Below are 9,773 nucleotides of genomic sequence, written 5' to 3'. Positions count from 1 at the left end.
GCCTACTTTAAGGCATCGCCAACCGTTAAATCTTCCTATTTCTCAAAAAAAAAAAAAAATCCAAATTGTATTTAAGAGCTTAACAAACCCCTTTAGAAATCCATCGAACTTCAGTTTACAACAAGAGTCTAACATCATTTTCATCATTTGTTTCACAAAACTGTTGAAAGATGAGACTATTTTCGGCATGGGTTTGTATTTTATTTACAATTTTTAAAATTAGATTCAAATAGAAATGAAGTTGCGGGCTAAACTTTTCTTGTGTATCATAACTCACAAGGTGAATAGTGAATAGATCTGTTCTTTATTCTACATTACTTATGAAGCCATTGTAGTGTACAACCACTGATGGTTCCCTATATGTCGTCATAAGCTACATAACTGGACAATTTTGAAATTATATTTCATAACTTACAAAAAAAAGTTTTTTCATATATATGTTATACATATGTTGTTTTGTTTTTTTTTTTGTTTTTTTTAAATAAATTTAGTTTCAATCAATTTTCAAACAATATCAAAAGACTTTAAAAAAAGCTATGCATTTTTCTAAGAAGCCACTAAAACATATCCTGCTTTGCCGTTTTTTTTTTTTTGTTTTTAATATTGTTTTAATAGTAGATTTTTATAATTGTTCATGAATATTCTTAAATTATTTTTGGATATTGCTATATGTTCGTGAAGCCGACTTGGTTTCATAACCTAATCTGAAAATGCCGTCATTCAAAATAGAATATACTTTTTATCTAGTGACAATTCACTAAAACTCTTAGTAATATTCCATTACATACCAGCGAGTTTTCGTAACAAAACTTTATCAATGTTTTTTTGTTTAAAAAAACGTTAAATTATTCTATTTGAATGTTAGCTTTAACGTTTTTTTGCAATTAACATTTACATATCAATATATTAACATATGTAGATAAAATAAACTATAATCTAAAAGGCGCATTACCTACTTTGTTTATCAAATCATAAACGTTTATGCGTTCTAGATCTAAGGTCACTAGATACCCTTAAGGCAAAAAAGTAAGAATTTAAAACTAGAAAATGGAATTCCCGAACTCAAATTTCTAACGTTGTTTCTGTTCTTAAATTAGAAGCCAGCTAAGTATAATTTGTCTATATTTACTTTTTCTGCTTTAATTTTGAAGAATTTTAATTGTTTTTTGTTTATGCACCCTTAATTTCCTCTTTCCCCCTTCATACCCAGCACCCCCTTTTGTGCCCAGCGCCCCCCAAAATCTCGAAAACGCTCTCCAAGGGGGGGGGGGCATAGCGCCCCCGTTGAAGACCACTGGTCTAGACAAAGACTTCTTTATTGATCCTTATTGGAGATTAGTTGTGATTACTTGATTAATATTTCTTGAGTATATTGTGTATTTAAAGTGAGTTATTAGCCCGATTTTATTTTTACAATAGACCAATTCTGAGAATAAGAAAAATTTGGGAAAAGGCGTGTAGGAAAATAAATATATGAGAGGTACTCTCCACTTATACTTGTGGCGCCAAAAGGCTAGTTGCGCCAGGGCCCATGACCAGTGGCGGAGCAAGACAAATATTATTTGGGTCGAATTAGGCCTATATACGATACACGGAACTGTCAAAATTATACACCTATTTTTAACTAGGTTACAAAGACAGCTTGTGTGGAAACAAAAACTCCAAATCGGCCCCTGAAGCGGTCCACCCAGGCAGGTAAAAATGCAGGTCTCAATATTTTCAGAAAGAACATAAGAATTAAATTCTATCAAAGACAAATGACAGAGAAGAATGGAGAAAGAAGGTTGACAGATCTAGTGTGGTGCCCCAACGGTCCAGCAGACCAAAGGATAGGTGAAAGTGAATGTGAAGTTAAATGTGAACTTGGCCTAACTGATGTCTTATACTGAATATATATCTAATTGATCTAATTGTTTTGTAAAGGGTCAATCTCTTATTAAAATCCTAAAAAAAACAAAAAAAAAAAAAAACATTTGCGTAAAGAAAAAAAAATCCTTTAGTTAAGTGTCCTATGGCCATGCTGAACCGCTGCAGTTCACGCGATAATATGAAAACCTACTTTTTAATTAAATATTATGGTGTCAGATTTTCACTCTCTTTTCTAGTTTACGAGATCTAAAGGGGAAAGATGGACAGACATTTCACACAAAACTAATGGAGTCTTTTCCCCTTTCGGGGGGCCGCTAAAAATAAAAAAAAAAAAGAATTTAAAGAAACAGATATTTCCTTTTTTAATCTCTAACTGAATCCTAAATCTAATAGTCTTGCAATTCATCTTAGAGGGCTAGAGGTTGTATCGTCTGCTATTCTAAGAAAATTGACAAATTTTAATTAAGTCACTTCTGACCCCGAAGCTGGACGTTTTGGCGCGATGGTTGTTTCCGGATATTTCCAGGACTTATTCGTATATTTTGCAATTTCAGGAGATTTCCAGGAGCTCCTGTTAAATCACAGGAGGCCGCGGGAAATTTGTTATAAGTTAAACAATGGTTTAATTTAATAATTTATACACTAAGAATTAGCGCGGGTCCTATGAAAGTGCGGGGCCCACTGCGGTGGCATAAGTGCGGAGCCCACTGCGGTCACCTAAGGCCGGCCCTGCAAAATAGCGACTAGTAACTTTAAATACAATAATGTGTGTTTATTCAAAGTATATATATATACTTCCAACTGTGCGCACCACGCCTATATTATTCAATTAAATAAGTCCTGTACACTGAGGCGTCCTTGTTTGCAAGGTAGTGTTGGTAGAATGACTTCCGGTGAAATAGTTTACTATATAAAGAAGCCATCACTAAAGATTTTAATCACCACTTTTACACCAAATGATGAATGGAAACTCAATTGTCATCGAAGAGTTTTCAGAGGTAAGTGTGCACAAATCAATTTGTGACTTAAATCTATAAATGTAAAGTTTTATAACTTATTTTCTTAGCCAATATAGACTAATATATTGTTATGAGTTTGCCATGCGCACCGCCATCAAGATAGTGCAGAAAGAAGGTGCGCACTATCTGTGACCAAACAAGTCGGATGTTGACATGAGTAGACTAACGATTTCCGCCCAAGGAGAGAGCCAATATGGAGATGCTGAACTCAAGGCAGATGCCCTTTGTGTTTGTCATGTCTCTATGTAAATAAACGTCTTTGTCTCGTTGAGTTGCCTCACTGAAGTTATTACATTGGTCTCAGAAGTGGGATCATAGGCGACTCAACGAGAGGAGGTAGGATTCTAGCACAATGGCATCTTTGAAACAACTAGACCAGCTCTTAGTTAAAGAGCTAAGGCTAAGGCAGGAACTTCATTACAGACGCCTGAAGCTTGGTGGTAGCAAAGAGGTGCTTACAGCTAGTCTTCGGCAAGCCCTGATCGATGAAGACGAAGATCCGGAGACCTACCTATTTGAAATTGAACCGGAGATTTATGAGCTTATTGGCAAGATAAATGAAGGTATTGATGCATTGTGTGAACAAATTAACAGTATGGGGAACAAGGTAGATAAAATGGTGTTTCAAGTGAAAGAAAGAGTAGACTCGTTGGTAAAAGAGCAGTTGCCTGTAGACTCGTTGGTAAAGAAGTTTCGTGGTCAAGACTGTGGTTGCACAAACAGTGGTGACGGAGACGCTGGGGATTGGAGCGCTGTCTGTGACTGTGTTGTGGGCAAGTCTGGCGGGGATGACTTTCAGGGCGAGAAACGTGACGACGATTGCTGCGACGATCTAAACGGTATGTTTCAAATCGAAAGGAAAGAAACAAATGAAGAAACAAGAGAAGTCTGTTATGTGCCTGAAGTGTTTGTTCCTGTTGTACCTGTTACCAGTACCTCAATGAGCCGGACAGATCAAGACAACGTTGGGTCTGCGTCCAAGCTTTCTGCTGTGGACCTTAAAGATTTCTGTTTATCTGTCAGTACCTTTGACGAGAATTCAAACCATGAAAGCCTGAAGACCGCTTCTGATTCCTTGCCTTGGATGTCGTCGGGTGAAATTACGAATACGGGCCCCAACAATGGCCGAGACAGAAACAAGGAATTGGACTTTGGCAGCTGCATAAGAAAGAACTCGATGCTTGGCAACTGCATCCAGGCGATTGACTTGAACTGTATATGCGGCGTCCTGCGGGGAAAGTGCCCATGCCAAGAAACCCAGCTACAAGATCTGAACTTGACAGAAATGTGTACTTCTGCCCACATCAGTGAGAGTGGCCTGAACGGTTGTGAATTAATTCCAGCGAAACCTGATGTAGCGGTGGATGAACATTACAAGGATGCTTCATGGGCATACCTTACAGATGAGGCTGAGAAAGACTATGTGCCTGAAACCATGGCTACCAGTGGGCCTACAACTGTGTCACGAGACATCCATGGAAAAGGTCCGCTGACTCAGCGTCTTGGAACAACAACCCTGGAAACTACAGTGATCGCCACAACCTCCATTTGTGTTAAGTGGCTGGCATCAGAGAATATCGTCATGAAGTCAAAGCAGCGACCACGACATCGTCTCAAGCGTAGACTGGCCAACTGGAAGAAGAGGAAGCGACGGCCGCGGAATACTGTGCAGATGGCCTCGTGGGCAACACGCTCCCTGCCGCCTGTGGCTCCCACTGATCGACCTCCACCTGAACTGTCAAACCTCAGCTGCAGTTGTTTCTTTTCGGGACGAAAAGTGCTAAGACGGGGGCAATGTTATGACTTTGCCATGCGCACCGCCATCCAAGATAGTGCAGAAAGAAGGTGCGCACTATCTGTGACCAAACAAGTCGGATGTTGACATTAGTAGACTAACGATTTCCGCCCAAGGAGAGAGCCAATATGGAGATGCTGAACTCAAGGCAGATGCCCTTTATGTTTGTCATGTCTCTATGTAAATAAACGTCTATGTCCTCGTTGAGTTGCCTCACTTAAGTTATTACAATATTAGTTCGTGTAATTTCTTGTTTACGACATTGATGAAATCTATGTTCTTGGAAAAGATTAAGTATAAGTTAAGGTACATTTATATGCTATTTCTACAATAGGCCTACTACTCAATATATCTAGAAAGTTTTCGTTAGGCCTATTTAGCGCACTAAGTGACTAACCATAGGGTTGGGCAGAGAAGAATGGGAATGTTAATTTGAAGCATTCTAATTTCATGAACGTTTTCTCGGAGGTTCTCGCGAATCTATTTGAAAAAAAAAATAAAAAAATTATACGTAGCAATCATATGACAAAACAGAGTCCAGTTTCAGACCTCAAACAAATCCACAACAAATTTATTCAGGACAGTGAAGAAAGAAAAGACAGACCGACGAAAGACACCAGTGATGACCAGACAGACAAATAAATAAATGACAGACAGATAGTAAGACAGACAGACAGACCGAACACTATGCTCACAATCACTAGGTCCCTAATACTGAACAATTCTAGCACGCACTCCAGGACACGAGAATGCGCAATGGACGTAAATAACTTCTTTTGAAGGACCGTCTGTGATTTATAAGATTTAGAAGACAAAAGACAAACAAACTAGACAGACGACCGACAGAAAGACAGTAATCAGAAAGAAGATGAAAAGATAATGGACAAACCATAGACTTATATATTATATTTAGACTGGAAACCGGAAACAAATTCTTATTCGCGATTGATCGATTTACAGACCTATAGATTTTTATCATAGTCTATGGTTTATTTGACAAGATTTTTTTTTTTTTTGCGTTATGATTACATTAATCCAAAAGTTCAGCCTAACAGACACACTGTAAAATATGTGTGTTTATACTCTCAATCCAATTGCAGTATTCCAGCTGGAGCTGGCATCTCCCAAGCTGATGCTCATGCTAGCAGACTTACACGGTCTACAGCACCAAGGCAGAGGGATAAGCTTCTGAGACCACGACCAAACCAAGGAACCTAAGGGCTAAGTTAATTGGGCATTCACATATTTATAAAGTCAGCAGTCAATTTGATGAGTTAACTATTTCATTTATCCATACTTACTTTGTATATTACTTTAGGTTGTATGATTATACTCCTCACTTTTGTAATCCCCCCCTTTCATTTTAATTACATTAAACTATTTTATCTTGTTGACAAAAAGGGATTCTTTTATCCATTGTATGCTACCTGTGTGTTCTGTTTCCAATCTGTAACGCACGCTGGTCTATGGTGGCATTAGAAGCCCCTAGACCTAACGTCACCAAAACTAAATTATTTCAATAATGTATTGTTTCTAATTAAACACACCTCCCAGACCCCCCTGACAATGGTGGCCTTTCCCAGCGACGCGTGACAATCAGTCGTACATAAAGCAATAAACTATGTGGATTATGATTTAAAATAAGAGTGATAATTTTATTCTATGCTATTTACACAATGATATTAACATGAATGATGTGTACAATGAGTAATTAAGGTTAAATATACATTCATAGTAACTAATTAAGGAATATTAATGTAATAAGCACATTTTATTATGTTCCATAACAACACTAGACAAGATACCAACAGTGACTTAAAACAACATCAACTGTTGCACAACCTGCACAGAAGATTCTTCACTGTAACAAGATACTTCAGAAACTGTCACTGAAACAGCGACTCTGACAATGGCCATCAGGAACTGTCACTGAAACAGCGACTCTGACAATGGCCATCAGGAACTGTCACTGAAACACCGACTCTGACAATGGCCATCAGGAACTGTCACTGAAACACCGACTCTGACAATGGCCATCAGGAACTGTCACTGAAACACCGACTCTGACAATGGCCATCAGAAACTGTCACTGAAACACCGACTCTGACAATGGCCATCAGGAACTGTCACTGAAACACCGACTCTGACAATGGCCATCAGGAACTGTCACTGAAACACCGACTCTGACAATGGCCATCAGGAACTGTCACTGAAATACTGACTCTGATAATGGCCATCAGGAACTGTCACTGAAACACCGACTCTGACAATGGCCATCAGGAACTGTCACTGAAACACCGACTCTGACAATGGCAATCAAGAACTGTCACTGAAATACTGACTCTGACAATGGCAATCAAGAACTGTCACTGAAACACAAACTCTGACAATGGCCATCAGAAACTGTCACTGAAACACCGACTCTGACAATGGCCATCAGGAACTGTCACTGAAACACGACTCTGACAATGGCAATCAAGAACTGTCACTGAACTTCTGAACGTCAACACGAACCATGGTGAGGACTACAAAGTCAAGGGTAGCCTAACACCAGTAGGCCTACCGACGATATAAACCCAACGTTGAAATGGGTAACGCAAACACTGAAAGCCTAGAGAAGATCCATTAGAGTAGAGCATAAGAAGTAACACACCGTAACGATCGGCATCAAAAGTATCTTGTCATCTGGCACTCAAGCATATCTTCACAAACATACAGGGAACCAAGTAAAATATTAAAAGAAAATCTTAAAAAAAAAAAAAAACAATAAAAAAAAATAAAGCCTATATTAAGTGTAATTGTATCAATTAGTTTTCAGCAGTCATGCGATTAAAGTTTGTAATAGATCTAGACAAAAATTAAACTGCGATTACAAATATGTTTACCAATTGTTTCATGTTTTTAGCTTTCTCAATGTTTGTACCAGATGGGTAAAATAAAAAAAAAGGGGGGGGGGGAGAAAGGGGTATCTGTTAATGTTACTGTGATCGCTTTTTAAATGCATTTTCAAAAAAAAAAAAAAAAGATGTACGAGTTGAATTCGAACTTGAGGGTTCAAGCTTCCCCAGTCCAATGTGTTAACCATTGTGCCAGCGAAGTGCTTTTGAAAATAAGCTTTATAGTTATCTATTGTTAGTTGTAATGGATGACGTATAAAGGGAATTAATTCAATCACCACATCTGTCAAGTACCATTAAAGTACTAGTTTTTTCCCTTATTTGATACTAAACAAAACAATTAATTACCAATAGCTAATTAATTGGTTGATTTTTTTTTTGTTTAATTGGTTGTTGTTTTGTCAGGTACAGAAATAATTGTGCGAAATTTCACCTTTATCTGAGAATGGGTGTGGGTGAAAAAACGTGTCCAAAAGCAGTCCAAACCCCCGAGTATAGGAACACGGGTTTATGTTCTGATGCTAATTTAAAGTTCTTTAAACGTTTAGGGCATCTTGAGACATTTTTTTTTTAAGATTTAAAATAAAATTAGTTTTAACAAAAGTACAATGATTTGAACCACTTTAATACAAAGCTCAACAACAACAGCAAAAAAACTGTTATTCAATGGATACCAGCTCACATACAACTAGCACGAAATGAGAAGGCTGACACACTCGCCAAGAGTGGGAGAACAAACTCACAAGTAAACTCTGCACTCTTTCCAGAAGAAATGAAGAAATTAATTGTAGATAAAATAAATGAGAAATGGACGAGCTCTCATCCAAATCACAAGAAAGATGACGCTTACTATAAGCTATCCCGACAAGACCAACGTATAATCTTTCGACTCAGGACCGGACACAACAGAATGCGACAACACATGTTCCGGAAGCTCAAAATTGGAACCAGTGAAATCTGCCCATGTGAAGTATCACCAGAAAATGCCGACCACGTCCTCCAAAACTGCTCTCTATACCAAGAGGCCCGTATAAGACATTGGCCCAAAATCACCCCAATAGAAAGAAAACTATATGGAGAGCTCCCTGATTTGGAAACCACTGCGCAGTTCATCTCATGTATTGGTCTAGTCATCTGAACGCTCCAACATAACAATGAGAACGATGAAGAAGAAGAAAAAAAAACCACTTTAATCTCATCTCCAATTGCTCTTGTGGGACCCAACTGGCCATGAGTAATGGCCCAAGCGCAATGAACTGAGACCAATCGGTATAGAAGGCATGAACACTGACCTGTGACGTCGCAACCCCTGGGCAGTTTAAACCAATAGCTCATTGCCAGACTCATAGCCACGTCAAAGAGTCATGGAGTTTGGTGACTAGTTTGCTTTTTTTTTTTTTTTTTTTTTTTTTTTCAACCTCAAACCCGCAATCACAACCCTGGGGCAATTAAAATCTCTCGTCCAAAATAAAAATAAAATGTCGCAGGATTTCGGTGTTGTGTGTGTAAGGGAGTTGAACCCCTACTGTTTGAACAGCAGCTCCCTCTCACCGGCCTGAATGAACAGTGTGCACCACGCATTCACCGCTCTGTCTGGCGGGGGTCAGACTCGGGGTTAAATTCGTGTTTAGTTTGATGTTCGATTCCAGCGTCACGGACGCTCCGGACTCGCGAAGTAGAGACGCCGGGGCCCCGCCATATTCCTTTAATCTAACAGGCTGACCATGCGGGACATGCCATATATGTAACGGCTCTTAGAGGGACGGCGCCAGGATGTTGACAATGGTTGTTGGAGCTCTTTTACATCCCCTTACAATGCTCTCGCACTCTCTTAGGCACTCCCAGGGGAGCTTTGATTTGCTACCCATTTGGCCTAATTGTCCCCTCTCACAATCGGGGCAGGCTAGCTTGTCCGGGTGAACCCCCTACTAAATCTAGAATCTATATCTAGATTATAATATTTTATTTGTGTATTTTGGGAATAAAGAAACAAAAAAAAATGCTGTGGTGCTCAAGCTTTATTTTTCTCTGATACACGATACACTGAATTTAAATTTAAAAGACTGGCAGAGGCGTAAGACGATGGACACGCGTAGGACGTAATTATCTCCGTTTTTTGAAGTAACGTTGTATTTTATAATATTGTGTCGCACTAAAAGATAAGAAATCTATAATTAAGTTATTAAAAAGTCG

This window comes from Biomphalaria glabrata, chromosome 11 (genome assembly GCF_947242115.1).
Source record: "Biomphalaria glabrata chromosome 11, xgBioGlab47.1, whole genome shotgun sequence".
Taxonomy (NCBI): domain Eukaryota; kingdom Metazoa; phylum Mollusca; class Gastropoda; family Planorbidae; genus Biomphalaria; species Biomphalaria glabrata.
This window is presented reverse-complemented; position numbering follows the sequence as displayed.